The sequence below is a fragment of the Eulemur rufifrons genome, chromosome 30 (genome assembly GCF_041146395.1).
Source record: "Eulemur rufifrons isolate Redbay chromosome 30, OSU_ERuf_1, whole genome shotgun sequence".
NCBI classification, from domain to species: Eukaryota; Metazoa; Chordata; class Mammalia; order Primates; family Lemuridae; genus Eulemur; species Eulemur rufifrons.
The window spans coordinates 118,475,158-118,492,584 of record NC_091012.1 but is presented as its reverse complement, the minus strand read 5'-3'; the positions used below and the strand labels follow the sequence as shown (position 1 = coordinate 118,492,584).

At 41.9% G+C, this 17,427-nt stretch overlaps 1 protein-coding gene across 1 annotated transcript in view; it reads right to left on the bottom strand.

Moving 5' to 3' along the window:
- Window positions 1-1,954, bottom strand: part of TAB3 (TGF-beta activated kinase 1 (MAP3K7) binding protein 3) — a 62,147-nt gene extending 60,193 nt beyond the window's left edge. The window contains exon 1 of the mRNA XM_069463591.1: window positions 1,818-1,954. The gene's annotated coding sequence lies outside the window, so the exon portion shown is untranslated. The remainder of the gene's footprint in view (window positions 1-1,817) is intronic.
- Window positions 1,955-17,427: the final 15,473 nt, after the last annotated feature.

The window sequence follows — 17,427 nt, the reverse complement described above, 5'->3', positions numbered from 1 at the left end:
GGCTATTAGGAATCTTTACAAATCAGTAGACTTCTGCTCAATTGTTACCTCTGGCTAGAAAATGGATGCATCTGAAAAGAAAAAAAATGAGATTATCTTGAGCCAAGGACACTGAAAGCTTTCAAGATAACCAACAGAACTGAAAGGTTTCTTTGTAACAAAAATGTTCATTTTCATAAAATGTTTATCAGTCAGCACATAAACTTATGCAGAGTATGGTAAAAAGAATACATGCTCTAGAATCAAACAAGCATGAGTCTGAGTTCTAGTGCTGCAATTTACCAGCTATATCACCTCCTCAGGGAAGTTACTGAAGAATACTGGAGGTTATGTGATCATTAGCACAGGGTAGCTATGAGGATTAAATGCAAATGTACATTGCCCACCATGCCCAGTGCCCAAATATAATCAACATTAGCTCTGTCTCCTCCAACCCAAAGTGTACACAGTATGGTTCTATAATTAAAGAGAAGACTGCATCAAATAAACATATGAAAGAAAGTTCAGGGTGACTGAACATAGATGTTCTGTAGATGTAAAGGTGAAAATCACATATTTAATAATAACCTTCACTGAAGTCTAACTTTCCCTTGATTAAGCTAGCTGTAAGCAAATGGGGAGGGGGTCCCTAAAGTTGTAAAAATTCACATCACATACTGATTTAAAGTTATATATATGTATATGCTTGCATTCTTCCAGTGTTCACAAAAGGACACCATCACAAAACTTAACATGGTAATGGTGCATTTATAATTTAACACTGCAAAATTAAACTTTCATCTCAAAAACCCTTTCTTGATCAGTATCTTTCTTTCTTCTTACATATGTTCTCATGTACTATTGCAAATCATTCCTAAAGCAAAGAAAAAAATAATTCCTCTTATCCTTCAAAAAGGAAAAAAAATGTGCAAATGAAGCTCAGCTTGTCAAATCGGTTTTTTCCCCATTCATTCTTGTTCCCTTACAAACCAGAAGTAAATATATTATATGCCAAAATTACAGTCTGATCCACAAACGTCACTGAAGAACATATCGAACTGACAAGCCCTGTCTGGACCAAAGCTGGCAAGTTTTCTTAAATAATTTAAATAAGTTACGTTTCAGTAAAGACAGAAATGCTTTATATTTTCAACACATCAACAGTACGAACTTTTGGTTTTATATGCAGCTTACTTTATACCGCACCTTGCCCCTACACCTCAAATCCTGTTTTTATGCATCTTATGAGCTGGCACACGGTAGGAAACTATAAAACTCCAACTGGGAATAACTCTCATTTGTTGCTGGACCTCAAAACGAACATAGACAATGTTTTCTCCTCACTCAACACCTACCAACATCATTTTCAAACCTCTTCTACAACAATTCTTACTATATTACTACTAACCTTCTCCACATTTCTCAACACCCTCAACAGCCCCAACCTTGGCGCTGCTAGTCCTCATCCCCAAACACCTTGCTGGGGCTTAAAGCTCGTCGACAGAGGCTTACTCTTCGCAATGCCCAGAGTCCGGGGAGGAAGGGCATCATCCCCTCCGTTCGCGGGGGGGCGCAGGCCAACCAAGACGCCACCCCACCCCGGCCACTCCCTCTCCCCTCGGCCTCCCAGGGCGTCCGGGGCGGGCGCGGACGCGCCAGGCCCTGCGCAGACCTCCAACAGCCCTACAGTTCTCGGTCCCCAGGCCGAGCCGAACCGCCGGAGCACCCGCAGTCGCTCACACGCCCACAGTCCCAGGAGCAGCGTCACTGGGACGGTCCCGCGGGCGCCCCCGACGCCCCGGCCCGGGCAGGTGCCGGTCCTCCTCGCGGACACTCACCCGGCGGCCACTGCTCTCCGTCCGCCGCCGCCACCTTGTCCCCACGCCCGTCGCCTGCTCCCGCGGGGGGTCCGGGCCGGCGCCGCTTCCCCGCCCGACCCCCCTCGGGTGCGCGCAGCGCAGGGGCCGGGATCCGGTGTGAGCCGCCGCCGCCGCCCCCTTCCCTCCCTCCTCCCTCAGTGCGTCCCTCCCACTGAGCCCGCCTCGTATTTCCTGGATCCGGTCTCCGTGAGAGCTTGGCAAGCAAACTCTGGCTTCAGGGCTTCCGTCCGGCGCCGGCGCTCGCCAGGCACAAAGATGGCGCCGCCGGGGACTGCCTAGGGCAATCTCGCGAGGCTTCCCCTATAGGAACAGGAGGGCGGGGGCTCACAGGAAAGGTGATAAAGTAGGGTAGCCTGAGCAAACGCTCCCTGTATCGGAAATGGGCAGTACCAGTTACGAGAAATGTTGCTGCGCCTGCGCGCGCAGGGGATAACGCATGCCCAGAACAGCTCCTCAAGTAGGACCCAGTTCTCCAGGTTTTACCTGTTTCCTCTAGAGAAGCAGGGCGGAGGAGTCGGGAATGAAACCCGGTGAAGGGCTTGGCAGGACCGGGTGTCAAAGTGATAGGCGTCCCTTAAGGCTTGGTCATCCTGCAGGAGCCCGAACGGCCAACACACTTTTGCGTCCCCGGGAGTACTCCAACTCTTTGCTTGTCCCTATCTGTGCTGTCACCGAGTTTTGTTTGCAAGGCCTCAGCTGCCCCTTCTTAATCCTGTTGTGGGTTCAAATTATCGATCAAGAGCTTGCTGTATGTTTGCAGCTGGGCTCACAGCTGGCAGCCACAATCCTCGTTTCTCACGTTACCATCTAACTTTCGCTTTCATTTTGGTGCTACATAAGCCTTCCAAATCTCGTACTAATAAATTCCCTTTCCTGTTTTATTTTTCTTCGTTCATTCATTTATTCATTCAAACGTGTGTAGTTCAATTTCCTATGTGCCAGATACTGAGGAAACAGATGGATGAGAAAAAACAATGATGACAGTTTAGCACAGTAAGTTCTATGATAGAAATGAATAAAGAGAGGAGTAACAAATACGGGGAGGAGGATGTCATGAAATACTTCAAAGAAGAAATTCTTGAAAGGCGTCTCGCAGACATAGGATGTAGTCCAGTGAATCAGGATGATGTCTGGAAACAAACCATTCCCATTATTTCAACCAAGAGAATTAATATAAAGAATTGATTACTAAACCATTGAAAAGGCCAGAAGAGAACTCTTAATATATCACAGGGGTAGTGACTGCAGGAAGCAGTTACTATGACTAAAGCTAAGAAGAGGAAGGGCAGGGGTTGGGATTATTCGGACAAACAATTATTAAGATAAGCTATTTAGACATTTAGAGGGGGGTCTTTGTGGAAGTAAAACTCAGACCTCTGAGAAGGGAGTAGCATCCACTGATGCCACTGATGCTGGTGTCTCTGAGAGGGGCTCAAAGTGCTTCAACTACAAGTGTAGGGAAACTGCAAACTGGTTCCCAACTGCTGCTATGGGAAGAAAGTGCCCCTGTCCCTGTGGGAGTTTCCAATCTCCCTCCAGCCTGGGGATAAGAATGAGACACATGGACTAGAGCTAAACTTGACCCACATCTTGAAGCAGAGCAGATCCAGTGTCAAGAGCCACTCATTTTGGAAGCTGGATGTGGTCTGAAAGGGGTCCATTCACTACTGTCACACACCCCACATAGTGGGCACCATTGTGCTAAAGCATTTGTAGAAAGCCTGCTTCAGGTTCAGGGTCTTGTACCAAGCAGAGCAGCCCCAGCCAATTTGCAAACCCATGAGTGGGAAATAAATGCGTATTGTAGTATGGCACTGAGACTTTTGTTTATTACATAGCAAAAGTAGACTAATACAGGAGCTCTGCTCCACAAAGTGAGCCATGGTTTGTTTCCCTCCATCCTCTTGCTCCACCATCCCTAGAGTGTTGTCCTAGTCTGTGTAGTCCAGAATGGCTCAGCACCACATCTCATTCCAGTTATCAGGAAGGAGAAGGCTACCCATTTCCTTTAAGGCCATGACCCAGAAGTTGTTAGCATTACTTATGTTAACAATCCATCAGCCGGAACTTAATCACATTGTTACATAAACCTTCAAGAGAGACTGGGAAATGCAGCCTTATTCTAAGCAGTCCTATACCTAGCTAAAAATTCTCTGACACTGGAAAAAAGTTTGGGAGGACAACCAGCAGCTTCATAAAATAATCAAAATTTAGAACTTGATTTGAAGTTATATCTGTTATAGTATGGAGTGCGAGAAATGACCACCTAGAGACCGAATTGAGCCAAGTTATGAGTCTTTATTAGCTGGCCAGCGACCACCCCCTGCCCTGTTAGGGTACAGGTACAGAGAATGGCCCTGAGCTGAAAAAACAGGAAGGTTTTATACTATCCTGAGTTAGAGCTACGTGACTTTAGGCATGGTGGTAGAAACAGCATTACATCATCTTTTCTACAGTTGTGGGGGTCTGGGACCAGCCTCGGACCAGACCCCGCACCCCATTTCGGTTACAATTTTTTTTTTTTTTGAGACAGAGTGTCGCTTTGTTGTCCGGGCTAGAGTGAGTGCCGTGGCATCAGTCTAGCTCACAGCAACCTCAAACTCCTGGGCTTAAGCCATCCTACTGCCTTAGCCTCCCGGGTAGCTGGGACTACAGGCACGTGCTACCATGCCCGGCTAATTTTTTCTATATATATTTTAGTTGGCCAGATAATTTCTTTCTATTTTTAGTAGAGACAGGGGTCTCGCTCTTTCTCAGGCTGGTCTCGAACTCCTGACCTTGAGCGATCCACCCGCCTCGGCCTCCCAGAGTGCTAGGATTACAGGCGTGAGCCACCGCGCCCGGCCTCGGTTACAATCTTTAAGCGAGCAGGTTTACAGAAGCAGATAGCACCAATTAAGGAACATTCTTTCAGGCATTAAGCAAGTACAATAAATTTCACAACAGGCAGCTGGAAAGTTTAAACAATTAGTTACAAGTTAATTGCTTTGTTTTATCTCTGCAGGGTACATCTTTCCAATTACAGACATAAGTCAAGCTGAACATACTTCACCTAGTGAGCAAATATAGGTTTAAATTATAGACTTAGGTCAAGCGGACACTGGTCATCTAGTGAGCAAGCATAAGTTTTCTAGTAGGCCTTTACAATATCTTGTCTTCTCTTTCAGGTGGGTCCTGCCACCGGTGAGAAGCTGGGAGCCAAGGAAGCAGGTATAACCCTTCTCTTTCTGTCCCTTAGGCTTCTACTTCTCCTACCCATCTTGCTAACTGCAGCTTCTTCTCCTCCAGGGGTGAAGAGGGCAGGAGTGAAAATTGGCAAGTTATTGCTTTACTGATCACATTGTCATAAGATGTTTTTGTCCTCTCTGGACATGGCAGGTGCCTAAAATTGGCTCTTTGGCTCATGATTTCTTTTGTGGATTCTTCTTGGAAGAGTCAGTAGTGTATCCCAGGACACAAATAATGCTCTTTCCTCTGTCTGGCCTCTATCTCATCAGCCCCTGGTCTCTCTTACTTTTCAATGCTGCTGTAAGTCCTCTCTTGCTTGTCAATGCCTTCTATGCGACTGGCATTCAAATGCTGACTCTCATGGGGTGAGCATGATTCTTCAGGACACTCTTCTTTGCACAATTCTTAGATATGGACTCAATCTTTTCTAACTTCTTCTCAGCCCCTGCCTCTTGTGGAACACCCACAGCTTCTTACTGCCAAGATCCCCTTACCCTCTTGGCAGGGCCTTTGACAGGGTACAAACAAATGGCTCAAGCTGTTTTGCTTTCTGTGACATTCACCTGATCCATGGGAAACTCACACATCTTTGCCATGCTGAACAACAGACATGCTGCCCTGTCATTGCTGCTCCAGCCAGATTCTTGCCTTCAGAATTCTGATAAGAGGCAGGCAGCAGTGTCTATAGTAGTAACAAAGGCCTACAAACTCCAAGGATACCTAGCAGGCTTTCTCTAAAAGTCTCTCTCCAGGTTGAACATACAGATAGCTACAGTTCAGTAACCAAGCATCTGGAGGGTGATACATCTTGAAAACATCCCTAACTCAGCTCTCAGAGACCCTCTCATTCAGCTTCCCCTTTCCCAATGAGAGAGAAAATCTGCAACACTCCCTCAAAGATGATAACAAATAAACATCTCCTGTATAGTCTCCTTTTATTTAGGCTGGAGGAAGTGTTTGAGTGATAGTCATAGAACTGGTTTTGTCACCTTTTGGTAAGTCCTGTAGGGAAGGGCCTAGAAGCTCTCTTCAGAATGTGATAGCACTTAGTATGTATTCTCTTCACCTGTATCAGACACATCTTATGTATCATTTCAGGTATTTTTGGCCTATTGTATTGCCTGTTGTATCAATAACCTATTGTCATATAACAAACCATTCCAAAACATAATAGTCTAAAATAATAATCATTTTATTTGCTCATTATGCAGTGGCTCAGCAATTTGGGGTAGGCTCAGCTGGGCAGTTCTTCTTCTGATCTCACATGAAGTCACTCATGGTGACAAGAATAGAGGCTATTCATGGGACCAACAACATCCAATGTCATCCCCAACTCCAAAGGGTATGGTCTAAAAGCTAAAAAGTTAGCTTTTAAGCTTTTTGACCATTCCATGAGCTTTTGGACCATTACATGAGGCTGTCTGCTTCTGAGTGATTATAGCAATAGTAGAGAGCATGTGTAATGGCTACTGTGGTGCTCCACTGAGATCCCTGCTTCAGGACAATGCACCTATCCCTAAGTTGTTGGGACTGTTGGTTCCTGACAGCTTACATCTATGTCCTTCACTTGGAATTGCCTTTCCTTGCAGAGAACTGCCTCACGAAGTTTACACATTGGTAGCCCACAGCCAATGACTGGCTGATATGGAGAAGCAAAGATTAGGCACACTTGCCTTAATATGGAACAACTATGAAGGGCCATTCTAGCTTCAGAGCTCCATGTGAGATATGCTAAAGCCTTGGCTGCAACCACATCACAGGTCAGCCTCTCCCTCTGTCCAAGCCTATCTTCCTCATTTCCTTACAGGCGTATTTCCCAAGAGAATTTCTAAACCTTCCGCACTGAGTTGTTCATCTCAAAATCTGTTTCCAGAGAACCAAATCTAAGACTTACATATAGTGGACCTATGTATAGTGAATTAAGTTGTTTTACTGTCTAGCATCTACTAACCCTTTTGCTAGCATTGTCCCAGATAGCCTTCGGTGACGATTAGAGAAGACTGCTCCTCCCTTTAAGTGTATGTGCTTCTCCTGCAGTTACTTCAATTCCAGCTCCAAAGGTGATCATATTACTCAGTCCTGGCCAATCAGAGCCTCACACTTCTCAGGCCACAGTAATTGGCTCAGGGATGGGCACATGGCATGGTCAGAGACAATCGGATGCCATAGACTTTTGCTACCCCATCTCACTTTTTCCTGAGAAGACATAAGATCTGGAGTTCCAACAGCCATCTCATGACTACAGTGGGAACTCTGTCTAAAGAATGGTACCAAGCCAAAAGAAGTGAACTGAGAGATAAAGTGAGAGAGAAAGGAACGAGGTTTAGGGGACATCATATGAACCCCTGCATCATGTGGTACCTAAAACCAGCCCTATCTCCTATGCTATTAAGTTACATGAACTAGCACATGTTTCTTTTGCATAAGATAGTTTGGGATACATTCTCTGTCACTTGCAAACAAAAGGTTCTAAACTTGATATATCATGAATGAATGCACTTAAGAAATGCACGGTTTGAGCACTCAATACCATGACTGAGTAGAGGGAAGGCAAAGTGACCAAAAATATTTATATTCTGTGTTAATAAAATAAATCCAGTTTTTGCCTAGTGCTTAGTGCTCAACATATAAGTACTCACGTCATAAGTGTTCAGTAACATGTGTTAAATTAATTGTAATTCTACAAAAGGAAACAAATCTGAAGAACCTAAGGTGACACAGTGAATTTGGACAGAAGCAGTATTTAAACCCTTTTCCACCAAAAGTAAGTGATTTATATATCAATGTTACTTATAATATATTGTGGCTGACAGTATTCTTTGCTCTTGAGAAGACTATACACAACCCCTCAATACACATAAAAAAAATGGTTTCCTTCAGCAGCTTTCTTTTCCAGATGGTCTTGAGGCCTTTCTGAACCACAGAGTTTCCTTTTAATAGTAAACAGGTAATAGTAAAAAGAGACATTTGACAGATGAAAATTGAGGTTAAGATAATTGGTCAAGGTAATAGGTAACTGGTTCAACCAAGATGGGAATTCGGCCCTTCCCTTCCCAAATGCAACGGTCTCTCTGCCAGGAACACCAGAAACAATCAGTGTCATTTACTCATAGCCTTAGGAATTCATATATTGTTCAACATGCATTTCTTGAGCCACATTCTGAGGATACAGAGATGAATAGGACAAGTCCTGAGCTTCAAGATATTTATAGTTTATTGGAGAAAATGTCACGTAAACAAATAAGCATAACGGAATGTAGCTATACCACATGCCTTTGGCATTCTAAAAGCTATGGGTCTGTAGAAAGTGTTTGGGAAATTAGGGATTGGGAAAGAAGATATGGGAAGGAGAGAGTTGTCTGCAGAATTTGTCCGAAAGGAGGTCATGTGTAACTCATAATAAAAATGAGTAAATATATGTCCAGTTGTTGTAAATAAGACAATAAACATTAAAAATGAAAGTTTATCATTATTTCAATTTTACCAGGGAGAGATTATGCAAAGATTTTTTTTTTCCAAGAGACTAACTTAACTTGGGATATGTAAAGAATTTTTTTTAAATATCCCCTTTCTGTACTTAAAAAAATCATTTGTTCACTCCTAACTCTCATGCTGTCAATCAGGGAGTGATGACATCACAAGAACTCTTTCTAAACTTCTCATTCTACAATCTTCTGACACATTCTCATGAGCTCAGAGATGTGGGAGGGAACAATTGGGAGATGGTAAATCATGGTGCAGGAGTACTAATTCTCTTTATATTTCTTGAACAGGGATAGTATTGGGGTTGCTGATAAATTGCATGCATAGATCTTTCAAACTAGGATGGGTCAAAAACTAGTTTGAAACCCATCATATGGTTCATATGTGTAATGTCCAAAAGATGGAATGAGGAATAATAGTGGAAAATACTTCATTTAGCATATTAGTTAGAAAATTGTAAATGAAGCCTATTAATTTGTAGTCAAAAGTAGGTTGATAATTATTTAAAATATTACATTAAATTGTCTGTGATTCTACCATTGTAAAGCAATTACTTTCATTTGTATTTATTCATGCATTCAACAAATATGTAGGGAGGCTCTGTGATGCTATGCCTTATGCTAGAAGCTGGAGTCACAGCAGTGAACAAAGGGCTGTGGTCCTCGCTTCCCATTTAGAGGGGATGAATACACAAGCAAGTACAATAAAGTGTGATAAGGGAAGGTACAGGGAGCATCTAGTAGAGATACCTAATTTGGACTGGGGGGCTCAGGAAAGGCTTCACAGAGAAAATGGCATGTAAGTTGAAGGAAGTGATAGAACCATTCACTTCTTTTTTTTTTTTTTTTTTTTTTTTTTGAGACAGAGTCTCACTCTGTTGCCCTGGCTAGAGTGCCGTGGCGTCAGCCTAGCTCACAGCAACCTCAAACTCCTGGGCTCAAGCGATCCTCCTTCCTCAGCCTCCCGAGTAGCTGGGACTACAGGCATGTGCCACCATGCCCGGCTAATTTTTCTATATATATTTTTAGCTGTCCATATAATTTCTTTCTATTTTTAGTAGAGACGGGGTCTTGCTCTTGCTCAGGCTGGTCTCAAACTCCTGAGCTCAAACAATCTGCCCTCCCCGGCCTCCCAGAGTGCTATGATTACAGGCGTGAGCCACCGTGCCCGGCCTAGAACCATTCACTTCTACAAATGCAATAATATTTGTATCAGTTAGGGTAGGCTAATAGAGCCTCAAAAAGATTTCCAAAATTCAGTGACTTAAAGAACATGTTTATTTCTCTCTGCTATAATAGCCTAGGTCAGTTATTCTAGGTTGGCAGGTGGCTCTCCTCCACATGGTGATCTAGGGACCTGGGTTCTTCCTGCTTTGTGCCTCTGTAACTTCTATGGCCTTGTTGCCTACAAGATTGAGGCTGTGTTACCACAACCAGATTTCAACTAGTAAAAGACAAAAAAATGTGGAAGAGGCATCTGGCCAGGGAGTGTCACACATCGCTTCTACTCATATCTCATTGACTAGAATTTAATCATATGACTACACCTAATTTCATATGCCTAGGAAGCAGGTTAGAATGGATTTTGGTGAACAGTCAGCAGAGTCCATCACTATAGTGTGTGTAAAATCTTTTTGTAGGTTGCTACTTTACTTATCATTATATCAAGTATTTTCCATGTTTCTTTATAGTCTTCATTAATGTGGTAGATTTTATTATTGTTGAACAAGTTTGCTGCCCCTCTCCTCTGGGTCCCACGTGGGCCTCCTTGGAGGAGGACTATCTGCCCCATTGATACTAGGCTTGGTCACATGACTTGTTTTGGCCAGTGGAATTTGAGCAGAAATGACATATCCCACATCTGAGAATAAGCTTTAAGAGCTATTATATTATTTTGTCCTTACTTTTTTTCCACTTCCTTGAGACCAACATGAGGGTTTGTCCTTCCAACTGGGCCCCGGGATGATGCAGAGCTATAGCTAACCTGCGAAGGATAGATTATGTGAATGAGAAATAAATCTGTGATAAATCAGTGAGATTTGGGGATCATCTGTTACTGCAGCATAATCTAGCAAAAGCTTACTTAAGCAATAGTTATAATATCTGCATTGTTCCAATGTGTTATGCACTCTGATTTTTTGGTCCATTCTCTAATATTGGACATTTAGGTGGTTTCCAATTTTCTACTATTATATATAATGCTGAAATGGACATCTTTATGCAAATATTTTTGTTCATTTGTTTCTTTTAAATTATTTCCCTAGAATACATTTTTTTTCAGGTTAGAAAACTGAGTCAACCTAGATGATCATCATTATTGCTCTAGTTCCTATGAGGGGCATATTGTCTGTATATTAAGTCAGGATACAGCAATAAACACAGAAACCACTCTAATACTTTCAACAGAGGAAAAATAAAACAGGAAATTGACTTCACAAGTGACGGAGAAACTGAGAAGTCGGTGGTGAAATAACCCTAAAATTGGCAACAGCAGAAAGATGCTGCCACCCCTTAGGAACAATCTGAAGGGAAGTAGAACCCAGGCTGTGTCTGTCTGGTCAGAATTGTCCAGTAGTAGCTGGGATTGTAGAGGGAGGTTTGGTCTGGCAAAAGCTAAATCCACACAAGAGATGCTATAAAAATCAGAAAAAGAGAGAGGAAAATACTGTGGACTCTCCCCTCTTGCTCTCCAATCTTCTGCCAGTGCCCTTGCTATAGTTTGAATGTTTGTATCCCCTCCAAAATTCATGTTAAAACTTAAACCCCAATGTGATAGTATTAAGAGATGAGGCCTTTAGAAGATGATTAAGTCATGAGGACAGAGCCCTCATGAATGGGATTAGCAACTTTAGAGAAGGACTAGAGGGATCTAGCTAGCTTTTGCCCTTCCATATCTTCTGCCATGTGAAGCCACAGTATTGGTCCCTTTTGCCCTTCCACCATGTGAGGATGCAGCAGGAAGGCCCTCATTAGATACCAAATGCCCGCTCTTTGATCTCGGATTTTCCAGCCTCCAAAATTGTAAGAAATAAATTTCTATTCTTTACAAATAACCCAGTCTAAGATATTTTGCTATAGCAGCACAAGCAGATTAAGACAACTATTCATTGGCCAAACCTACCCAGGAGCCAGAGAACAAAGGGGCCTGGGAAATGTAGTTCCCTATGAGACAGAACAAAATGGGAGAAAGGCAGCCGGGGGGCTTGAGAGCAAACTGGGCAGTAAGGCATGAGTAAATTACTTTTATCAGTCTTTCCAGCATTATGTGTTATCATCGTTATAAATGTTGCTCTTTTGGCATGGGATGCAATATGGTTTAGTAGTTAAGAGTATGGACTCAAGTCTAAACACTCCTGGGTTTCAAATCTTGCTCTAAGCACTTCCTAGTTATGAGACCTTGGGTGAGTTGCTTAACTTCTTAGTCTCTACATAAAATTTTGAGAAGATTATATGATAGCATAGGTCCTAATACAAAATAGGTTTCCAATAAACAGTAGCTAATATAATTGTTAAGTGCAACATGAAATCTCTAGTTTAATTTTCACTTCTTTGATGTCTACATAGAATAAACATTTTCCAAGTGATTTTCCTTTGCCATATGTATTTCCTCAAGAGTCAATTGTCTGTTCAGTCCCTTAACTATGGGGTTTAGATATCTTTCTTATAAATTTAAATGATTTTTTAATAAGATATAGTTATTAATCCTTTGTCTATCACATTTTACATTTCCTGTTGCTCAAAGCTAATGAAATTGTCATTCTCATACAAAGTTAAAAAATACCCCATTTTCTTCTGGGTTTCTAGAATTAGACTATGATATATAATTACTTATTTCATTTTGTTTCATTTTTTAGAGATAAAGTTTCATTCTGTTGCCCAGGCTGGAGTGCAGTGGTACGATCATAGCTCACTGCAGCCTCAAACTCCTGGGCTCAAGCGATCCTCCCACCTCAGCCTCCTGAGTAGCTGGGACTACAGGCATGCCCCACCATACACAGATAATTGTTTTTAATTTTTTTTTTGTAGAGATGGAAGTCTCACTATGTTGCCCAGGCTGTTCTTGAACCCCTGGCCTCAAATGATCCTCTCACCTTGCCCTCCCAGAGCACTGGGATTACAGGCATGAGTCACTGCACCTGGCCCTGATATATAATTACTTATTAATGAAGATGTAAGTTTGACCATATATAACGGATAAATAAAATCTCTCCTATAAAAGTCTAGTCTAGTATGGTGTTCTATTGTGTCAGAAAACCAGGCTCCTTCTATCTTGTTCATCCATCCATAGGATGTAGCCATGGTCTCCTGATCCCAGATGGCTCTCTACCACCTCCATATTCCAGCTAGCAGCAAGGGAGAATGGGAAAGATGTGACTTCCCTTTAAGGGCACACATAACCTGACAGTTGCACACATCACACCCTGTCACATACCATTGGCCAGAATTTAGTCCCCCACATCTAATTATAAAGGAGACTGGGAAATAAAGTTTTTATTTTAGGTGGCTATATACTTAGCTCAAAATTCTGTTATTATAGAAGAAGTGGCAAACTGATATTGGGGGAGAACTATTGGGCTCTGTCATTCTGCTATTCTGGTCACACAAGCGTCTGTGTGTGTATTTCTTCCCATATATAGAATATACTCACCAGTCACTGAGGGAGAGAATTCCAAAGTACAATCCTGTTATCATATACAGCTCAAAGTCCAGGATCTTTGAATGATGTATGATCCGCTATATCAGGTTCAGATGTGTCTCCTTGTGATCCTGCGATGCATAAAAAATAAGACAAGTTATGTGCCCCATCTACAACAGTAGGAGCAAGGTAACAAGAACAGAAACACTGATACTGAAAAGGGAGGAGTGGAACCTCTCAGCAGTCATCACTTCATGGTAATAACTAAGTCCTAGTGGCTTGAAAATGCAAAAGTTCCTTGTCCTAGCATTAGATTGAATTTCTTAGCTAGCTCATTTGACAGCCCTTAGCTTTACTCTCTTAAGAGAGCTCCTTGTCCATTGTCCTTTATGGCCCTCTTCTTTACTCTCTGAAAGGTTCATTTCCCTTGATTATTATGGCCACATCTGCAGTGGGCCTTTTGGGGGGATTGCTCAACTTTTACAGGCTGTTTCCTGATGAGCAGTTTGGGGGTCCTAACACTACTTGAGGGATCTAATCCTCATAGGCATTATTAGTAAGCCAGTCTTTTGGTTTCTTTGGCTTTTGTATTCTCCCTAACAATGGGCTTCTAGTCTATTTGCTACATGTCAATTACATATAGAAGTAACCGTAGCCTAAGGTCTCTTCTAGGCAAATTCTTTAGTCATGTCACTGTTTTCTGTACTGACTCATCTTCCTCTCATTCAATTTAATAGTTGCTTCCTTAGGCTCTTCTTAATAGGTTTGGGTGGGGGTGGGCATAGTGGCTCATGCCTGTAGTCCCATCTCTTTGGAAGCCAGGAGTTCAAGACCAGCCTGAGCAACTTAGCGAGAAACCTCGTCTCTACAAAAAAATTAAAAAATTAGCCCGGTGTGGTGGTGTGGGTCTATAGTCCCAGCTACACTGGTGGCTGAGGCAGGAGGATCACTTGAGCCCAGGAGTTTGAGGTGGCAATGCGCTATGATCACACCACTGCACTCCAGCCTAGGCAACAGAGTGAGACGCTGTCTCAAAAAAAAAAAAAATAGGTTTGGGTGGGAAGTTGACATCCTTAATATGATCTTTACCTCTGCTCTTTCTCTCATTTGCTGGTCAAGAAGGAAGGTTGCCTGAAGAGCCACAGTATTATCTCTTGCCAAGTCTTCCTTTTTTGCAGCCACTTTAAACTGCTTCACTGTGAAGTTGGAGAAAGCAGGTGGCTTTTTCAATTGGTGGGACTCTGAAATTGCTGACCACAGGAAAAGAAAGTACTCTTGATAGAGCTATGTTCTCTTCCATTTTTTTTTTTTTTTTTGAGACAGAGTCTCACTCTGTTGCCCGGACTAGAGTGTCGTGGCATCAGCCTAGCTCACAGCAACCTCAAACTCCTGGGCTCGAGCAATCCTCCTGACTCAGCCTCCGGAGTAGCTGGGACTACAGGCATGTGCCACCATGCCCGGATAATTTTTTCTATATATATATTTTAGCTGTCCATATAATTTCTTTCTATTTTTAGTAGAGATGGGGTCTCGCTCTTGCTCAGGCTGGTCTCGAACTCCTGAACTCAAACAATCCACCCACCTCAGCCTCCCAGAGTGCTAGGATTACAGGTGTGAGCCACTGTGCCCGGCCCTCTTCCATTTTTGATTGCTGTCTGGCTAGCTCTCTCTGGGGTCCATCCCTCTATAGAACATGGCTAAAAGTGTTAAGATGCAGCATACACTCCTCTAACATTTTAAATCTTTCTTATTATTTATCCCAATGCTATTGCTTCCAATACCTGTGAGCGGTCTTCCAAGATCTTACTGACCTTTGTTAATGCTGTGCAAAGCTAAAATTTCTATTTCTTTGGAAGAAAGAGAAAATGGATATTGGGGAAGAACTAACACTCTCTGTCACAAATGCCTATTGATTCAGACAGGTTCTTAATTCCAGTTTATAAAGTGAGTCAGCAACTTGTAGAAGGCATGTGGCCAGTGAAATAGAAAACAGACACTCTCAGATTGCCATATAGTGCAGTATTAAAACTTGCTAAGAAAAGGAAATGCAGGCTGGGCAAGGTGGCTTATGCCTGTAATCCTAGCACTCTGGGGGCCCAAGGCAGGAGGATTGCTTGAGGTCAGGAATTTGAGACCAGCCTGAGCAAGAGTGAGACCCCATCTCTACAAAACATAGAAAAATTAGCCAGGCTTGGTGGTGTGGGCCTGTAGTCCCAGGTACTCTGGTGGTTAAAGCAGGAGGATCCCTTGAGTCCAGGAGTTCCAGGTTGCAGTGAGATATGATGACACCACTGATCACTCTACCTAGGGCAACAGAGCCAGACTCTGTCTCAAAAAAAAAAAAAAAAGAAAAGAAAAAAGAAAGAAAGTTGTAAACTTTGGATATGGTTGGTATAGATATCTAGAGATTATCTCATAACTAGCAATAAAACTATCTGCACTTGAAGCTCTGACTCAGGTGGGCAATATACATAACCTAAACATTTGTACCCCCATAATATGTTTAAATAAAAAAAATTAAAACAAAACAAAAACTGTCTGAACCTTGTCTAAAACTAAATTAAGAATAACTTAATTTTGAAATTCTAGCAAAACTACTATCAGCTGATTTTAAAAGCTATAAAGATGAGAAAACCTACGCACCATTTTAGTTTTTCAATATGGCTGTCAGATTGCTGAAGTTACTTCTAAAATTCTTTTATTCTCTTATTTATATATTTATTTATTTATTTTTGAGACAGAGTCTCATTATGTCGCCCTGGGTAGAGTGCAGTGGCATCATAATAGCTCACTCCCACCTCAAACTCCTGGGCTCAAGTGATCCTCCTGCCTCAGCCTCCCGAGTAGCTGGGAGTACAGGCACATACCACAATGCCAGGCTAATTTTCTTTCTATTTTTAGTAGAGACGGGGTCTCACTCTAGCTGAGGCTGATCTCGAACTCCTGAGTTCAAGCTATCCTCCCGCCTCAGCCTCCCAGGGTGCTGGAATTATAGGCATGAGCCACGGCGCCTGGCCTTATTCTCTTTTAGATATATTAAATGTGGATTTGGAGCTTGCAACAAATTCTAAATACCTCATGTTGTCCCTTTCTTTCTTACATTATAAAATAATCCTTTAAAGAGAATGAAAAATTAATGATTGTCACAAAGAGATTTTCCTTTCTTTTCTCAGACTGTTTACATTCATTATTATATCTCATTTTTTGATGTTTATTTCATCTGATAAATGTACTCCAGATTCCTTCATCTCTACCACCAGAGATATCTTCATTAGTTTGCATTGTCAAAATATAAATTAAATATCAATTTTATCTACAATTGTAAGCAATGTCCATTCTAAGAAGTTCTGGAACAAAGCCAACAGACTTCGAGAAGTTTATATTATTGCAATTATTTACATCAGTATGAAATATAAGGGACTTTTGTCTATGTTGTTCACTGCTATATACCTGGTGCCTAGAATAGTACTTGGTGGACACTTAAATATTTATTGATTTAATGAATTAATGAATTTTTCCTTTTAATAATCCTAAAATACAGTGGAAAATATTTAACTAAAGCAGTCAAAAGAGAGTTGGGCCTTTTCAAGTCTAACAAGGAGAAGGGTGGTGGGATTATATAATTCAGAGTATTGACATTCATGAAAGCATTCCTACGAGGTGAAAAGGCATTTAACCTCAGTTAAATGTCTCTAATTATTCATACCAGGAGAGAGAAGGAGGGACACAAATTGTGAGAACACAGTCACATGATAGAGTGTCTCAGACATGTGTCTCTGCTGAGAGATGATGGCAATATTAATATTGAAATAAGAATTTTCAAGTGTTTATACAGATAGTCTCCTGGTCTTACAACAAATTTGAGATGTGGTTTCTATTATTATTTCCAATTTACAAATGTGGAAATTGAGCATCAGAGAGGTGAGTAACCTAATCAAAGTTGCACAGCTAATGATTGGTAGAGCCAAGACCTGAAGGTCTTTTTCAATAAAGGTCATGTTGGATAAAGAAGTCATGCTTTTGCTCCACTGGCATTCAGCTACTCTACTCTCTCCCCACATCCCTTTCTGCAGCATATCTCCCTTTCATCTTGTTAAGAATATTGTATGAATGTTGTAATGTCATTATGTGTTCTGAGTTAATAAAGGGTTCTTTTCTAGCATCCAAGGTGATGTATGACAGGTTGCTAACTATTCCGGAAGGAAATAATGGTGATTGGGAC